Here is an 18,277-nt window from a genome sequence, read left to right on the forward strand (position 1 = left end):
ATTCAAATATTTTTAATAAAGGAACTATCTCAAATACATCTATTAATGGTGGATGTTCAACAACAGATTGATTCTCTAATTAGTCTCTATAATTGATTAATGTTTATTGTAAATGTGTCAGCTTATAACCAGGTCAGGTACTATCTTTTAAATGGCTTGGCAAAATTTAATCACATGCTATTGCTCTGTAATAACTTCATTTAGGTTAGCTTACATGTGAATATTCAACTAAGTCATAAGTTCTTCTCTGTCACCTTCCTTTACTCTTCTTTAATCTTGGCATGGAATCAGAGAGAAATACTAAGTACTCAATTATGAGTTTAGTTATTTACTAGACATAAATACACTGGATACACCCACCTACACATAGGTACATACACATATAGATATATACACACACTCACACCTATAATACACACCCACAACTATACCTACATGTATGTGTATGTACATTTCTATCTCTTCACTTTTCTTTTTTTCTTTCTTTTTTTTTAACTCTTCACTTTTTTTTTTTTAGCCTTTTTATTCATTTTTTGAGAGACAGAGAGAGACAGATCGTGAGCAGGGGAGGGACACAGAGAGAGGGAAACAGAATCTGAAGCAGGCTGTAGGTTCTGAGCTGTCAGCATAGGGTCTCACGTGGGACTTGAACCCACAAACCGTGAGATCATGACATGAGCTCAAGTCGGCCACTTAACCGACTGAGCCACCCAGGTGCCCCCTCTTCACTTCTGAGACAAATCTCCTGGTTTCTTTTGTCCTCTCCAGGTGTTTTTTGTTTTTTGTTTTTTTTTTTTCTAGTTTGTTCTCTCTTTATTTCACTCTTTTCTGGGTGATTTTTTTTCTAGTTCCATGATTTTAACCAACATTTAGGTATACTGATGATACCTGTATTTGCATCTCCAGCCACAACCTTCCCCCTGAAATTCTAACTCATATATCCAACTGCCTAGAAGACAGCTCCATGGGATTCCTGATAGACCTCTCACAACTAACATGTCCAAACAGGTCCCTTGATTCCACTTGCCATCCCAGTTTCTTCCCTGCGACACCTCCTCCTCCCAGTTCTCTCATCTCAGTAAATGGCACCACCAGCTACTTAAAACACATTCATCTCTCACCCCTCTTTATCTTAAACCACGTGAATCTGTCAGCAAGTCCTATGGGCTCTGTGCTTAAACTATGGCTCCCAACTGGTCTCCTGGCTCCAGTCTTGCTTCCTACAGTCTTCACACAGCAGCCAGAGTGCATCTTTGAAAAAGTAGGTCAAAGTGCTTCATTCGCTTGAGCTCCATGCTTCAGGAACTTCCTCTCACTCAGGATAAAAGCCACGTGGCTTACAGGACTTTGTGTAATCTGTGCTGGCTGCCTTTGTCCCATTCTCTCCTACTATCCCACCCACTGCCCTCTGGTGCAGACACACTCACTTTTCCAACAGGCCTTTTCAAGCCTTTACATCTGACCTTCTCTTCACCTGGAATGCCCTTCCCTGGATCTTCCCACAGATCCTCCCTTATTCATTCAAATGTCACCTCCTGAAAGAGACTTTCCCTGACCACACTCTCTTTCTCCTTACTTTGCTTGACTGTTTTTTTTTCGTAGCACTTAACCTAACATAATACTATTTATTTCTAATGTCATCTGTCTGTCTTTCCTCCTAGAATGTAATTTTCCTAAGAGCAGGGTTTTTATTTTGTTAGCTAGTGTTTCTGGCATCCAAATTGTGATTGGCACATGCTAGACATCAATAAATATTTATTCAATGAACAAATGAATATATTTTCATGCAGATTTAAAATAACAGAGCTGATACAAACTTGCAACTAGAAGATGAATAAATTCTGGAAATCTAATACAGTTTAGTGATTATAGTCAACAATACTGTATTATATACTTCAAAGTTGCTAAAAAAATTAGACCTTAACTGTTCTTACCACAGTAAAAAGGAATGATAATTATGTAATGTGAGGAAGGTGCTAGCAAACCTGAGGTGGGAATCATATTGCAATATATAAATGTATCAAATCAATGCTTGCACACCTTGAACTTACACAATGTTATGTCAATTATACCTCACTAAGAAAAAGAAATAAGATAACATAAAGATTCACACTATAATCTCTAATTTTCTGGATTAGTTTTGTGCTTTCATAGAAGATTGGGTCTAGAATTCTATGTCAGCTTTGGTACTAGATACAGTGTGCACTGTTTCTTTTTTTAAAAAAAAATTTTTTTAACGTTTATTTATTTTTGAGACAGAGAGAGACAGAACATGAACGGGGGAGGGGCAGAGAGAGAGGGAGATACAGAATCTGAAGCAGGTTCCAGGCTCTGAGCCATCAGCCCAGAGCCCAACGCGGGGCTCGAACTCACAGACCACGAGATGGTGACCTGAGCTGAAGTTGGACGCTTAACCGACTGAGCCACCCAGGCGCCCCAGTGTGCACTGTTTCTTAAGAAAACTTCTTTCGATAGTGCTTTAGTACTTTGAAAGTCTTCTAAAAGTTTTCATGCAGTGTTCAAAGGTTTAAATTTACTGTCTAGTAGTTGATTGACTCAAAGACCCTTACTCACAATTTAATAGATGCCGTATTTCCCAACTCAGGCGTCACTTTGCCCTGGACACTGTTATCTTCCAAAACACTGCTGAGTGAGACACACACTAAGAGAAAAGCAGCACGGGAGAGGATGATGAGGAGAACGATGTTCTCCCAGTGAACGGTGTTTGAAAGGGAGAAAATGCAGAGGAAGAAAGACTATTTTAATAGGCATTAAAGAAACTTTAGGAAGAAAAATTTATGTGAGCATAATCTCTCTAAAGGGCGAAAAAGGAAGGGGTTAAAAAGCAGAGGGTTATTCCTTCTGTTAACCACCAGGTGGTGTTGTTGGAAAAGAAAAGCTGATTTGCCTTCTGGGGAGTGGACTGGCCAGTGCCAGACCAGACACCATCGGCCTCTAGCACATTATCATTCTTTACTTCCTCTGCTGGTGCCAGATTCCAGTCCCTTCCAAAGGCTCCCACTTATCCTTTACTTCTAAGTTCTTCCAGGGAGTGTCTCATTGGTGTTCATGGATAAGTCAGGTTAGCTTATAGTGTCCTTTCTTCTATTGTGTTCTGTCCTCTCTTTTCTCTCCTCCCCCAGGTGCATCTCCTAGCCACCATGACCTCTGGGAGCATCTTTGACACCAGCTCAGGGTATTGCTTAATCCTCTGGGCACCATACAGATTCCACTGGGCTCTGTTTGTGCCCCTGCCAGGGGAGAGAAGCCTCAGGAAGTATTCATTAATAGTAAACATTTTTGTGCCTACTCTGTGTTTCCTACCTTTTTTTTTTTTAAGTTTATTTATTTATTTTTCAGAAAGAGACAGAGACAGTGAGCAGGGGAGGTTCAGAGAGAGAGGAAGAGAGAGAGAATGTCAAGCAGGCTCTGCACTGTCAGCACGGAGCCCAATGTGGGGCTTGAACTCACAAACCACGAGATCGTGACTTCAGCCGAAACCAAGAGTTGGACTCTTAACTAAGTCTCCCAGGCGCCCCGTCTACCTCTATTAAGCACAAAATCAGGGGAAGTGGCCCAAGGTGGAAGCAAGTTTGCATGTAAATTTCCTGAAGTCAAGGCTGCTTTGATACTGGGTTGCTCTTCACTTCTATAAATATGTCATCCTTTTCTATGTTTTCAAATTCCATTGAGTCTCATCTGTGACTGTTGTCTTTCTTTGCAAAAGGGATGAACTTGATTGAGGTCTTCAAGCAATGCTTAAGATCTATCAGCAGATATCGAGGACTTATTTATTAAAAGCTTTGTTATCAGAGACTTACTTACAAACATCTCTGTGTCATTTTCACCATCCTGTCCTCTTCAGCATGTCTCATTCTTGTTGAGACTCGTGGTGGGGTTAGGAGACCCACTGGTATTCTTTCTTCAATCTTCATTTTCTGTTGAGTGAAGACTGAGCTTCTGGCTTCGGACAATCTACTGACTTGCTCAGTCTGGCTTTCTTCCCTTAGATCCCCTATATGACCATCTGCCACCCCCACACCTCCCCTCCTCAGAGGCCATTCCTACAATGAGGGGAATTCAAAAACATATTTTATTCAAAAAAGAAGTTATGAGAGCATGAATGGGATTTTTCTAGCTTTAGGATTCTAGAGAAATCAGGTTACTGCTTTCTCATATAAGAAAAAAGTAATTTTTTTCTTTATCTTTTCTCAAAGGTACATCTTTCTCTTTTTGAGAAGCCTTTGGGATTTCTGGTCCTACCCTCTCACAACTGAATCATCAAGGCCAAATCTGAGCCCTCTTTTCTGGCATATTTTTAGAGGTTAAGGGCAGTGTCCCTGAAGGAAGTACTGATTCTGGGTTTTTTTAAAATGTTTTTAACATTTATTTATTTTTGAGAGAAAGGGAGAGACAGAATGTGAATGGAAGAGGGGCAGAGAGAGAGGACTCCAGAGGACTCCAGTCCAGAGAGAGGACTCTGAAGCAGACTCCAGGCTCTGAGCTGTCAGCACAGAGCCTGACGCTGGGCTTGAACCCACAAACTGTGAGATCATGACCTGAGCCGAAGTCGGATGCTTAACCAACTGAGCCACCCAGGCACCTCCGGAAGTCCTGATTCTGATCAGGAAAAAGGAGGATGAAGTGCAATGGCTTGTGAGTAAGGGGAAGTGTCTTCACTTCTCCATGTCTTACTTTTCTAATTCACACACACACACACACACACACACACACACACACAGATTAGTATCGACATAAAATGTTTTGTGCATCTTAGGTGAGATGAGGCACTTGAAGGAATTACAACAGGTCTTGGCATACTCAATAAATGTATTATTTGAATGAACACGGTCTGTCAATGAAGGAGATACAAGTAAGAACAATCTAGTAGTTCCAAATTCCTTTTAGACTCCAGACACTAGATGTCGCTGACGAATAGTACTTTCCAAATGGAAATTTTAAAAAGTTCTAAAGGAAAAAAAAAAAAAGCTTGGGGGATTGGGAGATTGCTTCTTGAAAACATCAGCCTGAAAGCGTTTCTTTAAATATCGAGTTAAAAGTGAGTCAGCTTTAGAAAACTTGTAAAGCTTTAATCAACGTGTTTAGATAGCAAGGAACCCAGTAGGGTTTGCTGATTAACCGATTGAAGTTAAGACAAAACTAAATGCTATTTCTGTATTTAAGAAGTTGCTACTTTGATTGAAGTCTGAAACACCTCCCTCAGAAATGGGAGGCTTGGTTGAGGAGGTGGGGAGGGGATGTTAGCAAACAGCTTCCTATGGGCCCTGTATTTAGATGACAGGTAACATCCGGGCAGATATGGATCTTTCCTTCCCATTCAAGATTTGATCAATGAACTTAAATTTTGGGGCCTTTTTAAAAGTACCTTCTCTGATTTGTGCACATATAGAACATCAGATTAAATGAAAATATACAGCCTAAAGTAAAAATTTCTGAATTCCGTATATATGTGAGAAGAATGACACTTCTGGTGTGATGATTTTGTTAATCACATTACAGGTTTGAAAAGCAAAGTGCTGTTTTTATCAAGTATTTAGGAAGTAGGGGTATGGGGGCCTACATGCACTCCTAGCCACTGTTTTCTAGGATTTTTCTACAGCTGCAGAGAGTCTTAGCTCAGGACAGCCTCTATAGCCAGTGTAGTGGGTGTTTACTGGACTGAGAAAAAGATCAAGGAGATGGGCAGGTGGCTAAATCTGAATTTTTCTCTCTTTACGTCAAAAACGTTTACAACTGGGTGTGTGGAATGATAATATTCCTAATGACAGCTAGAATTTGTTAAGGCACTGTTGTGAGCCCTGTACACAACTCATCTGAGGCTCACAGTAACCCCACAGCACAAATACTGTAATTATTCCCATTTTACAGATGGGAATGCTGAGAAAGGCCAGGTTAATTGCCTAAAGCATTAGTGCTAATCATGACTTTGATAAAACACGTTTCTACTAAGTAGAGATGTAAGTTTGTAAAACAGCCTGGAGAGATAAGGCCAATTATGTTCATGTCTCCACCATCTTTCCAATCTTCTTAATTACACACTGATACAGTTGTGTGCATGTATGTGTGTGTGGTATGCCTGTGTTCCACTCTTCCCATTTAACCTCACCTTACACACACGGTCTCATTTTGTTTGTATGGCTGCATTCTTAGTGACAACAGAAATGATGCCACAGTAGCTTTCACATTGTCTCACGGTGCCCTGTGAATTTCTCAGAGGTGGTTTGGGGCCACTTTGCAGCGTATAGGGGGTCAGGGCACAAACGAGCACGACTCAGTCCTACCCCTTTTTCCCGCCTCACCTGAAGTGGTTGCTCTTGAAAATATTTTAAATCCACTGACACATTTATAGCTTATGAGTAATGTTTCAACGATGACAGGGTCTCACTGTCTTGTCTAAACAAAGTTTAAATATCATAAACTACATCAGAGTTTTTAATTCCTCTATTGTTGAACACTTAGGTTATCTCCATGACTTGTTATTTTCCTCTTGATACGAACAGACGTCTTTGTAGTTTCCCCTCTTTTGTTTTCTTGTATTTCCTGGAGTTGGTGAAGGCTGAAAGCACATGGACGTTTATAAGCATTTTATGCAGCATTACCAAGATGCCCTGTGGAAGGCACTTTGCGGTGCCAAGGGTGCGTGAGCACCCTTGCCCTTTGCCCACAAACCGAAAGTAACAGCTTTGGAAAAACAAAACAACAACAACAAAAACCAAACCTGAAACAAACTGCAAGTTAAGTTAAATATGACCGAGCTGTATTGGCAGCACCGAAGTCAGCTCCCTGAGGAAACTGTGTTTCTCTGAGTTCCTTTCTACTGAAGTAGAAGAATGTGCCATTTACAAAGGGTTATGTAGGGACCGCAGGAAAGGTGGGAGATCTTGGTTCTCCTGGAATCTTGAGGGACCCTGACTTGGCGAAGTGACTTCCCCGGAAGAAGTCTTACCTCTGAAAGTCAGATAGGGCAGAATGTAATTGGTGCTGCTCATTCACAAGGCTCTATTGGGAAAATGTAATGTGTTTAACACATGCAAAGAGTATCTTTGAAATACCATTTATTAAAGACAAGGAAAATAAAGAAAAGAAATCACTCATGTTCTCATTTCCACACCAATAACAACTGTTGACTATTTTGCCTTTTAGGGATTAAAAAAAAAGAATCTTTAGTGCATCTGGGTCTTGTAAAGTTTTGATAATTTGTTTTACCTTAAAAAAATTTTTTTAATGCTTATTTATTTTTGAGAGAGAGAGAAAGGGAGGGGAAGAGAGGGGGAGACACAGAATCCGAAGCAGGCTCAAGGCTCTGAGCTGTCCGCACAGAGCCAGACGCGGGGCTCGAACTCATGAACCACGAGATCATGACCCGAGCCGAAGTCAGGCGCTTAGCCGACTGAGCCACCCAGGCGCCCCTAATCTGTTTTACTTTTTATAAATTGAATAATGTGGCAGAAAATTGAAGGAATCAGATAAACTGGGTGTAATTCCATGCTTGTAAATCACAGATTTGCAGTAATTTACAATGTATTTTGTAATATGAAGGGTAAAGTTTGCTTTCCATCCTAAGCACGCATTTATTTTCCTGGGTCAAATACATAAACACTCCAAGTGGCATTTCTGCTCCAAGCTCAGCAGAGATGACTAAGAGCAAGGGTGCCATGTTCTCACCTCCACATGACATTACTCATTTCAGAGTGGTGGCAAATGGTTGAAGAATGTCACACTCTGCCCTATGATGCTAATCTCTCTTCTCATAAAGCAGAGAGATTCAGTTTACGGTGTCACGCAGATGCCAACATTAAGGTTGGAGCAAACAAGGACGAAAACTTTCTTTATTAAGTATGTGTCCAAAGAGATGCCAGGACTTTAACTATTAAAAGTCATGTGTTTGCTTTTTTGCAACTTTTAGAAAAGTTCATTTTAAGTTTGACAGGAGAGATTGGATTAATGAGGCCACAGACTACCGGACCTCACACATTCACACTCAAATCCACGAACCTAGAAATTGTGTGTGCAGTATGACGGTGTTTGGAAGCTGGAGCGCTTCCTCATACCCACTGTCCTAGTTCAGGCCATACCCCCCAGCTTTCCTGCCTTCAGTCCCACTGTCTTACCACTGTACAAATCATCTCTCCAAGATAGAGCTGGTGATGTTCTTTTCTGGCCATATACCTTGATGGGGTTTACACTGCCGACAGAGTAGAGCCCAGGCAATCAAGAGTTCCTGCATTCAAGAACTTGTGCTCTTGGCCTCCACCCCCTTTCCGGCCCCACTTCTTGCCATTTACTGGCTGGCCCCACTGTGTTCTCGTCTCTCCAGACATCCTTGCCATCCTCTAAGCAAGCTCTGTTCTTGTTCACCCTTTCTTCTTTCCCATTAAATTCCTTGCTCTATTTCTTTGTCCTTTAATAGCCAGCGCAAATGTAGCCTACTCTCTGAATCCTTCTCTGACCAATCTCTCTTTGCTGGGTTCTGATGTAGAGCTCTGCTCTGATGTACTTTGTTCATAGTACTGTTCACCTTATAATACAGTTCTTTGTATTTGTCTCTTTCACAACTAGCAGACTGCAGCTGTATTTCATGGTTTTTTAAAAATTTCAAAGTAATTTTATTAAAATATATTTGATATACAACATTGTGTAAATTTAGGATGTAAAACATGTTAGTTTGATACCTTTAAATATTGTGATATGATTGCCAGTGTAGTGATAATTTGCACATCTATCATTTTACATAATTGTCATTTCTTTTTTATGGTGGGGGTAATTAAGATCTACTCTCTTTGTAAGTTTTATAATTATGAAGCAATATTGTTTGTTATACTCACTATATTGTGCATTGGATCTCTAGGACTTACTTTTTTTAATGTATCTATTTCATGTCTTTTTTAAAGTTTATTTTATTTATTTGAGAGAGAGAGAGAGCACATGAGCCGGGGAGGGGCAGAGAGAGAGGGAGAGAGAGAGAATCCCAAGCAGGCTCTGCATTGCCAGTGCAGAGCCTGATGTGGGGCTCAAACTCACAGACTGTGAGATCATGTCCTGAGCTGAAGTCAAGAGCTGGATGCTTAACCGACTGAGTCACCCAGACATCCCTCTGTTTCATGTTTTTATCCCCAGACTAACAGAGTGTCAGAAACATAATAGATGCTTTTTTAATATTTCTGAACAAATTCATCTATTTATAAATAGGTTATAGTCACTAGTAAATCAATAAAAAAGTAAGTAATGATTGTTTACCAATATATATTATTTGTTTATTCAACCATCTTTTACTGAGTCCCTACTATGTGCCAGCCATTGTGGTATGCAATGGTACCCATTGAAGAAGACATTGTTTCTGATCTGAAGGGGCCCACAGTCTTCTAAGGGAGATAGGCAAATAAGCAAGAATTATATTTGTTTATTTATTTTGTAAAATAAAAAACATTCTTAATATTGATGTGTTTTCCTCTATGATATTACAGTGGATAGTGGCATTTTAAGAGTATGAGTAGCAAAACTATATAATTATATCTAATTTCTGGTCTGTACTATTCGGAAAAGATATATTTAAGAGTAATTCTGATCTTTGCCAGCAAAGGTGCAATCCTGGGTGTTTCTGCTGGCTGTACCGGGAGTTTAGATTCTTCCTTTTCTGCCACAGGCAGCTTCCCCTCCCCCTCCACGGTGGACCATACTTCTGGGGAGACGAGCTGTGGCATTAGAAATACAGAGAGAGAGGCTACTTCCTTCACCACCAGAACCTGCTGGGACTCTGCCCTTCCCGGAATCCATAGCACTAGCAGCAGAGCAATGGTGTCTCCACAAATACCCTCAGCCTTCTAGAAAGTGAAAAGATAAAGAGTTTAATAACATAACCAGAAGAGAGTCTTGCATCAATCTTTAATTTCAGTGTAAGCCTGTGACACAAACTTGGAGTGAGGATTTGCTATGTAGTCTTCCTCTTGTGTGGCCAAGTGAGACAAGGAGTCCCAGTTATTAATGAACCATGACATATAAAGGGGACAACCTGAGATAGTGAACTGGCATTTTGTAAAGGTCAGGGGTTACTATAAAAGGACTTGTGCAGAGACAACGATTGTTCTTCCACTAGACAAGGAGGAAAATCCAGCCGCGTAGGATCACAGGACTGACAGGGACACCAAGAGGTAAAGTCATTCAGCCCTTGCCTCCAAACAGGAGGACATCTAATCATTCAAAAAACCAAACGAAAATAGGGGCTCCTGGGTGGCTTGATCAGTTAAGCGTCTGGCTCTTGATTTCAGCTCAGGTCGTGATCTCATGGATCATGGGATAGAGCTCTGGGTGGGGCTCCACACTGACAGTGGGAGGCTGCTTGGGATTCTCTCTCCCTCTCTCTCTGCCTCTCCCCTGTTCACACTCTCTCTCACTCTTTTTCAAAATAAGTAAATAAACTTTTTAAAAAAGTGAAACTAGAATGGGCCCTATCAACCAGATCTTATTTTGGAAGCCTATCTTTCCAGCAAATGGCTCAGTTAATACCGGCATGGCATCTGAGCTGATGTTCTAGAATAGTAAGGGCTCCTAAAGACATTTTATAATTTTCTTACCTGTTTTATTAGTTTTATTTACTTATCTCTTAGAAATGAGTCTTTTTGAAGATTATGGAAGATAATACAGTAGTGAATTTATCATATCATGATATAGCCTGTAAGGTGTGTGCTCCTGAAGTTACCATGGAAATTAGTGTCAGTTTTACTGGAGGAGGAGGTGTGCTTCCCATGGGGCATGGGAGTGAGTATGAGCTCCAGTTGTGGAAATGTACAACTTCTAGATATAGGATGTTTATTAAGAGGAGTTTGTTGGGGCGCCTGGGAGGCTCAGTCGGTTAAGTGTCCGACTTTAGCTCAGGTCATGATCTCACAGTTCGTGAGTTCGAGCCCCACATTGGGCTCTGTGCTGACAGCTCAGAGCCTGGAGCCTGCTTCAGATTCTGTGTCTCCCTCTCTCTCTGCCCCTCCCCTGCTCATGTTCTGTCTGTCTCTGTCTCAAAAATAAATAAACATTAAAAAAAATTAAAAAAAAAAAGAGTTTGTTAAGATTTTTAGCAAAGCAATGACAGAATTTATTAAGAGGATTTTATTGGGGCACCTGGGTGGCTCAGTCAGTTGAGTGTCTGACTCTTAATTTTGGCTCAGGTCATGATCTCACAGTTCTGAGTTGGAGCCCCATGTCAGGATCCGCACTGAGCATAGAGCCTGCTTAAGATTCTCTGTCCCTCTGCTCTTCTCCCTTGCTTGTGCTCTCTCTCCCTATCTCTGAAAAAATAATTCTAAAAAAGAAGATTTTATTTGGCAAAGCAATGATAAGCCCTTTGCGGTGTAATAATATTTATCAATTAACAATCCTTCTATGGCATTATTTTCAACTTTTTAATGCATTGTCTTTTTTTTCTCTCCCTTACCAGCTTTCCCAAAGTTTAACACAACTTCTTAAAAAATATGATGTCTGAGACACTGATTTAATTTCCTTTGGATATATATACCTAGGAGTGGGATTGCTGAATCATATGGTAGTTCTATTTTTAATTTTTGGGAGGAAAGTTCTATTAGCTGCACCAATATACATTCCCATCAACAGTGCATGAAAATGCCCTTTTCTCTGTACCCTCATCAACAGTTGCTTACTTCTTGTCTTTTTTATAATAGTCATCCTAACACATGCGAGGTGTTATCTCATTGCAGTTTTGACTTGCGTTTCCCTAAAGATTAACACCTTTTCATATATCTGTTGGCCACTTTTATGTCTGTGAGCTGTAAAGATGGAGAAAAGGGGCCATGAGCCAAGGAATGCAGGTGGCCTCTGGAAGCTGGAAAAGTTAAAGAAACAGATTCACTCCTAGAACTGCCAAAAAAGGAACTCACCCTGCTGCTAATTTGATTTTAGCCCATGAGAACCATGTAGAGTTTCTGACCTGGAGAACTGTAAGACAATACATTTAAGTTGTGTTAAGCCACTAAGTGTGTGGTAGTTTGTTACGGAAGCAATAGGAAACTAATACAGGAATGCATTGTGACAATAATTATGAATGTCTGACAAGAAGAGTCGAGTCTGACTCATAGAAGGATGCAGTGAACAGCTTGTTGCAGCTCTCTATGGCAGCCACCTTCTGGCACGTAGTTCCCATTCAGTGGGGTGGCTCAGTTGGAGGGAATTAATGGTTTTGTTGGAATAAAGAGAAAATAAAATCTTAAGCTCCTGCCTAGGAAATCTGGAAAAGATCATACAAATTCTCATGAGCTGAATCTCATGTGATGTTCCTAGTTCGTTGCTGAGAACTAAGATTTATGGAACACTTTAGAAAACATTTCATTTGATCTTCACAACTATCCTGGTTTCTTTATTCCTATTTTACCTAAGAAAAACCGTGGGTAGGAAGTTAAGAGAAACTAGAAGTCAGACGTTAAATGATCCATCCAATAGATGAAGGAAGAAGGACCTCCTTGTAGCTTGTAGCTTCTCACTCATCCTCAAAACAGAGGTTTTGTACTGTAAGACAGAGTCATGCTCTTTCCTGGTCTTATGCCATATGCTTGAGTATTGAAACACAATAAAGATTTTCTCCAAAAGTAGGGTTTTGTTTTCTGCGAATAGAGCAACACTGGATATATATTATTTTCTCTAAACTGTTTCTGAATATATTTTAAAAAGGAAAGATCCGCTGTTATCTTGGCTGCTACATAGCTGATTTCCACTTGGCTTCATTGATAGTGGCTTTTACCCTTTTCACAGCAGAAAGCCCAGCTCTGATGGAGACCATTAGAATCAGCTATTGTTTTATTCAAATCATGTAAGTTTAGCAGCTACATACAGGAATGTGGACTCTTGTAAATAAATATAGTCAACATATATATAGCACAGTGCAGGTAAGGCATTTTTCTATACTACCAGGAACTGCACCTCGGACAAAGGAAAAGAAACCCCTGAAACGTAATTCCAAAAAATATCTAATATGTTTCAAATTTACTTGTGACTTCTTCTTCAAAGGATTTTTTTTTAATTTTTTAAAATGCTTATTTATTTCTGAGACAGAGAATGAGTGGGGGAGGGGCAGAGAGAGAGGGAGACACAGAATCTGAAGCAGGCTCCAGGCTCAGCACAGAGCCCGACGCAGGGCTCGAACTCACAAACCTTGAGATCATGACCTGAGCTGAAGTCTGTCACTCAACCAACTGAGCCACCCAGGCGCCTACTTGTGACTTCTTAAACTAAAGTAATTCAGATGCAGAGAGGGAGAATTTTTATAAAAGAAGTTAAAAGAACAGTTTTATTGAGACATAATTCACATACCATACAATTCACCCATTTAAAGTGTACAATGCAATGGCTTTGGGCATATTACATTATTGCTTTTTAAAAAATTGTGATAAAATTTCAAACCATCTTTAAGTGTACAATTCAGTGGCATTAATTGCATTTACAATGTTATGCAACCATCACCACTGTCTATTTCCAAAACATTTTCATCACCCCAAATAGAAACTCTGCAACCATTAAGCAATAACTCCCCATTCCTCCCTCCTCTCAGTGGCTGGTAACCTCTAATCTACTTTCTGTTTTTAAGAATTTGTCTAATTTAGATATTTCCTATAGTGAAGTCATACAATATGTTTCCTTTTGTGTCTGATTTGTGTACTTGGCATAATGTTCTCAAGGTTTATCCACCTTGCAGCCTGCATCAGAACTTCATTCCCTGGTATGGCTGAACAGTATTTCACTACATGCATATACCACATTTTGCTTACCTACCTATTTGTTGATGGATACTTGGGTTATCCCCACCTTTTGGTTGTTGTGACTAATGTTGCAATAAACATTGGCATGCAGTTATCTGCTGAGTCTCTTCTTTCAGTTTTCTGGGTATATTACCTAGTGGTGGAGTTGTTGGAATCTATGGTAGTTTTAGGTTTAACTTTTTGAGGGATGACAAACTGGTTTCCATAGTGGCTGCAGCATGTTACATTCCCACTGGCAACGTTCAGTAGTTCCAATTTCTCCATTCCTCACCAATATCATCCTGGAAGATGGGATGTGTAATCTCTTTGTGGTTTGTATAAATAAACTTTTAGACTTGGGGCACCTGAGTAGCTTGGTCGGTTGAGTGCCTGACTCTTGATCTCAGCTTGGGTCTTGATCTCAGGGTCCTGAGTGTGGAGCCTACTTAAAAAAACAACAGCAACAAAAACACAAAACAAACAAAAAGATAAATAAACTTAAAAGGATTAAAAGTTGAATCCTTTCTAGCCCTTAGTTTTAATTTCCCTCCGTTTTGTGTGTATTAAATCATTTTTAGGTGTTTACTACCGCTCTTCAAGTTACTCCAAGCTAGAACACGAGTGTTCTAGCTCTTGCCCTTTCTTAGAAAGAACCAGGTCAAGGGTGCCTGGGTGGCTTAGTTGGTTAAGTGACCGACTCTTGACTTCAGCACAGGTCATGATCTCACAGTTTGTGAGTTCGAGCCCCGTTTTGGGCTTGGTGTTGACAGCGCGAAGCCTGCTTGAGATTCTCTCTCCCTCACTCTCTCTCTGCCCCTCCCTTGCTTATGCTCTCTCTCTCTCTGTCGATTAAATTAATAAAAATGAACATAAAGAAAAAAGAAAAGAAAGAAAAAGGAGCCAGGTCATCTCAGAGGAGGCTTGGACAGAGAATAAACAATAGATGGAGGAATTTAGTGCAATAGGGAAATAAGTGTGGAATGTAAAAGAGCGCAAGAAAGGAGTACACAGAGGAAACATAGAGTTTATAAAGGATTATAAAAATTATATGGGAGAGAGATAACAAGGGTGAATTCAGGGAAAGGTGCTAAAGGAAATGGCAAGCAAACTAGGTACGCTCTGTGAATAGAAGCCATAACTGGAAGGTCCAGGTTTCAAAGTTGTCATGTCTGTGGACTTGATGCTTCACTGTAGAAAGAGAGAGGATGGACTGGGTTCCTTACATCCCACTTGAGGAAGGATGATCACGCTACCCCGGTTCCCCCTAGGACAGGGAGGTAGCTCTTGAAACCTGTTAAAGACAGGGAACCCATTTCCTCAAGCCTCCTTCAACTGCCAAAAGGTGATCAGACACAAGTACATTGGCCCAGTGGCCCAGTGGCTGCTGTGTTTGGTAGGGTTAGTCCGTGGGATTTGGGAAAGCCAAAATTTCCCTCAAAAGAAAGCAAAAGCCTTGTGTTATTTTTTTCTAAGGAGACTCTCTTTTTTTAAAAAAAAATTTTAATGTTTATTTATTTATGAGAGAGAGAGAGAGAGAGAGAGCATGAATGGGGGAGGGCAGAGAGAGAGAGAGGGAGACACAGAATCCTAAGCAGGCTCCAGGCTCTGAGCTGTCAGCACAGAGCCTGATGCAGGGCTTAAATCCACGAACTGTGAGATCATGACCTGAGCTGAAGTCAGACACTTAACTGACTAAGCCATCCAGGTGCCCCTGGAAACTCTTTTTATTAAATTATTAGGTCCCATATTTATCAAAATATTAGACCCGCCATTTGGTTGATTATCCCCGAACAATGGTAAAGGTGATCCCATATGGATGAGCAAGGGCACTCTTCATCGTGCCTGTGACACCAGGTCTGCCTTTAGAGGAAGTTCTATACCAGAAGCTTGAAGATATGCATACCCTTCCATAATCTGTAAATTTATACCAAGAAAAAAAATCAAAGCAGTGTACAAATACCCATTGTACATTTTGTGCCAAATGATCACCACAAGTTTTGCCTGTCAAAAATGTATTGACAACAAATATTTAAGTGTAAGGGCTTTATTAAATAAATTTGGCTCACCCACTTACTATTTTGCTATTAAATATTGTAGAAATGTATTAATTGACATGAAAGAATGTTCATAAATTATTGACAGTCAAAACAAGCAAATCACAAAATAATAGTCTCAACTTGTAGTATCATCTATCGATCCCCCCCTCCTAGGTTTATCTATCTGGAAGATTCATGCCACAATAGTGGTCTTTGGGTAGTCAGATTACAGATAAGTTTTGTTCATTCATTAGGATTGTTTGTATTTTACAGGTTTTATTCAATAAACCTGTGTTACAACCCCCCACCCCCCACCCACACATTCTGGAAAATGCCAGAGGGTGGCAAATTCACAATTCTGTTCACGAAGGGGCATGATTCTCCTGCACCATCCACAGCATCATACCTCCCCGTCTCCACATATTCAGAAGAGTAGCATGGCATTCTGGGTCTCCTTCAAAAAAAAAAAAAAGAGTTCTAAATTCTTAGAGAAGACCAGCAAGATGCGATTCTACAAGGCAGCAAATGCTGATGGGGAGAGTAAAAGTGGAGATGGTTCAGCAATGACGAATCTTCCTGGTTTGGTCACAGAAAAGGAGAGTGTTGCCAGTTCCCGCTGTCGGGATGCCTTTTGTGTTCTGCATCTTTTTTTTAGCTCAGGGATTATCAGGGCAGGGTTTCCACGCCAGAGCATTCAATAAGGCTTGCCCACCCAAATTCAGAGCTCAGTGTGATTACTATCAGCTTTTAAAAACTTTGCTAGATAAGAATTTAGCTCTTGCCGACAAAATCTTTTCATATGGATGGCTTATTTGTTCAGGAAGTGAGCAAACAATGCTGTGGTGACATTAATGCACCACAAAGGCATTCACTCAGAGTTAATTTCAGCAGAGTATAATCTTTCAGTTGCTTTGTTCATAAAATGTCCAAATCGCCTCTTTCCACACTGACACTTCACATACTTGGCTTGCACAGTCTATAGGCGTCACGGAGACTGGCAGGACCAGATGATCTAATTATACCATTTATGCTGTCAATAATGAAGAGCCGCAAGGCCTGAGCCCAATATCTCTTAGTTCATCTATATGTTCATTTTTAAGATCTAAATAAAATGTTAAAACTGAATTTTCAAAATGTTACACCATAGTGTGAAATGTAAGTTTTTGAAATTGATTTTTGAAGTTACTTCTGAAATGTCTCTTGAAAAATATTGGGTTGAGCAGGTGTTTGGTCTCTAAGTCTGTTTTTCCAGAGGCTTCCACTAACAAGGTCCTGAAGGGAATTATAACAGATCTAAAAACATCAGGTCACAGATTGGGAAAGGTGTTTAAAAATTGAAACTACAGGGGCGCCTGGATGGCTCAGTCAGTGAAGCATCTGACGTCAGCTCAGGTCGTGATCTTGAGGTTTCTGAGTTCCAGCCCCGAGTCAGGCTCTGTGCTGACAGCTCAGAACCTGGAGCCTGCTTCAGATTCTGTGTCTCCCTTGCTCTCTGCCCCTCCCCCACCCAAGCTCTGTCTCTCTCTGTCTCTCAAAAATAAATAAGCATTAAAAAAAATTAAAACTACACACAGACAGAAGTTAGGTTCTTTATTCAAGTTGAAAGTGTGCAAGAAAAGAATATCTTCATCCCACTAAACTGGAAAATGATTGAAGAGCTTTTTTCAGGTAAAGTGCTTTGGGGACTGCTTTTAAATGGGCCCTTTACGTTTTTTCTGCTCTTGTTTATTATCTAAACTGGAGGCAACTTTTTTTTTCTATAAATCTCACAATATTTGTCATTGCTGAACCATCTCCACTTCTACTCTTCCCAACAGCATTTGTACCTTGTAGAATCGTATCTTGCTGGTCTTCTCTAAGAAGAATTTAGAACTCTCTTTTTTCTTTTTAAGGAGACCCAGAATGCCATGCTACTCTTCTGAATGTGTGGAGACGGGGAAGTACGATGCTGAGAATATTCAGGAGAATCATGCCCCTTCGTGAACAGAATTGTGAAGTTGTTATTGAATATGGACTCTGCACCTCGTTCTGTTCTTCTCTTCTCTTCTCTTCTCTTCTCTTCTCTTCTCTTCTCTTCTCTTCTCTTTTCTTGTTGTAAGAAATATTTATTTATTTTGAGACAGGGGGAGAGGGAAAGAGAGAGAGGGAGAGAGAGAAACCCAAGGAGGCTCCACACTGTCGGCACAGAGCACCACACTGGGCTTGAACCCATGAACTGAGAGGTCATGACCTCAACTGAAATCAAGAGTCAGAAGCTTAACCAACTGAGCCACCTATGCGCCCCTCTGCCATATGGTCTTTTACTATCTGATGCCTTAGAATATTCTTTTATATCACTGTTGTCTCAGATTAGTCTCAAAAAAATAATTACTAATTAGCACACGAGAAAATGAGGTCAGAGGGCTGCTTTAACCTGTCAGCTAGCTGGTTTTTCCTCTTCCACATATTGTCTGACTCCAATCCATCTTCTTCTTTTTTTTTTTA

The 18,277-nt window shown here is 40.4% G+C and overlaps 1 protein-coding gene across 1 annotated transcript in view; it reads left to right on the forward strand.

The window, feature by feature from the left end:
* Positions 1-17,784, forward strand: part of CA13 (carbonic anhydrase 13) — a 71,312-nt gene extending 53,528 nt beyond the window's left edge. The window contains exon 9 of the mRNA XM_042972886.1: positions 17,686-17,784. The gene's annotated coding sequence lies outside the window, so the exon portion shown is untranslated. The remainder of the gene's footprint in view (positions 1-17,685) is intronic.
* Positions 17,785-18,277: the final 493 nt, after the last annotated feature.

The sequence above is a fragment of the Panthera tigris genome, chromosome F2 (genome assembly GCF_018350195.1).
Source record: "Panthera tigris isolate Pti1 chromosome F2, P.tigris_Pti1_mat1.1, whole genome shotgun sequence".
Taxonomy (NCBI): Eukaryota; Metazoa; Chordata; class Mammalia; order Carnivora; family Felidae; genus Panthera; species Panthera tigris.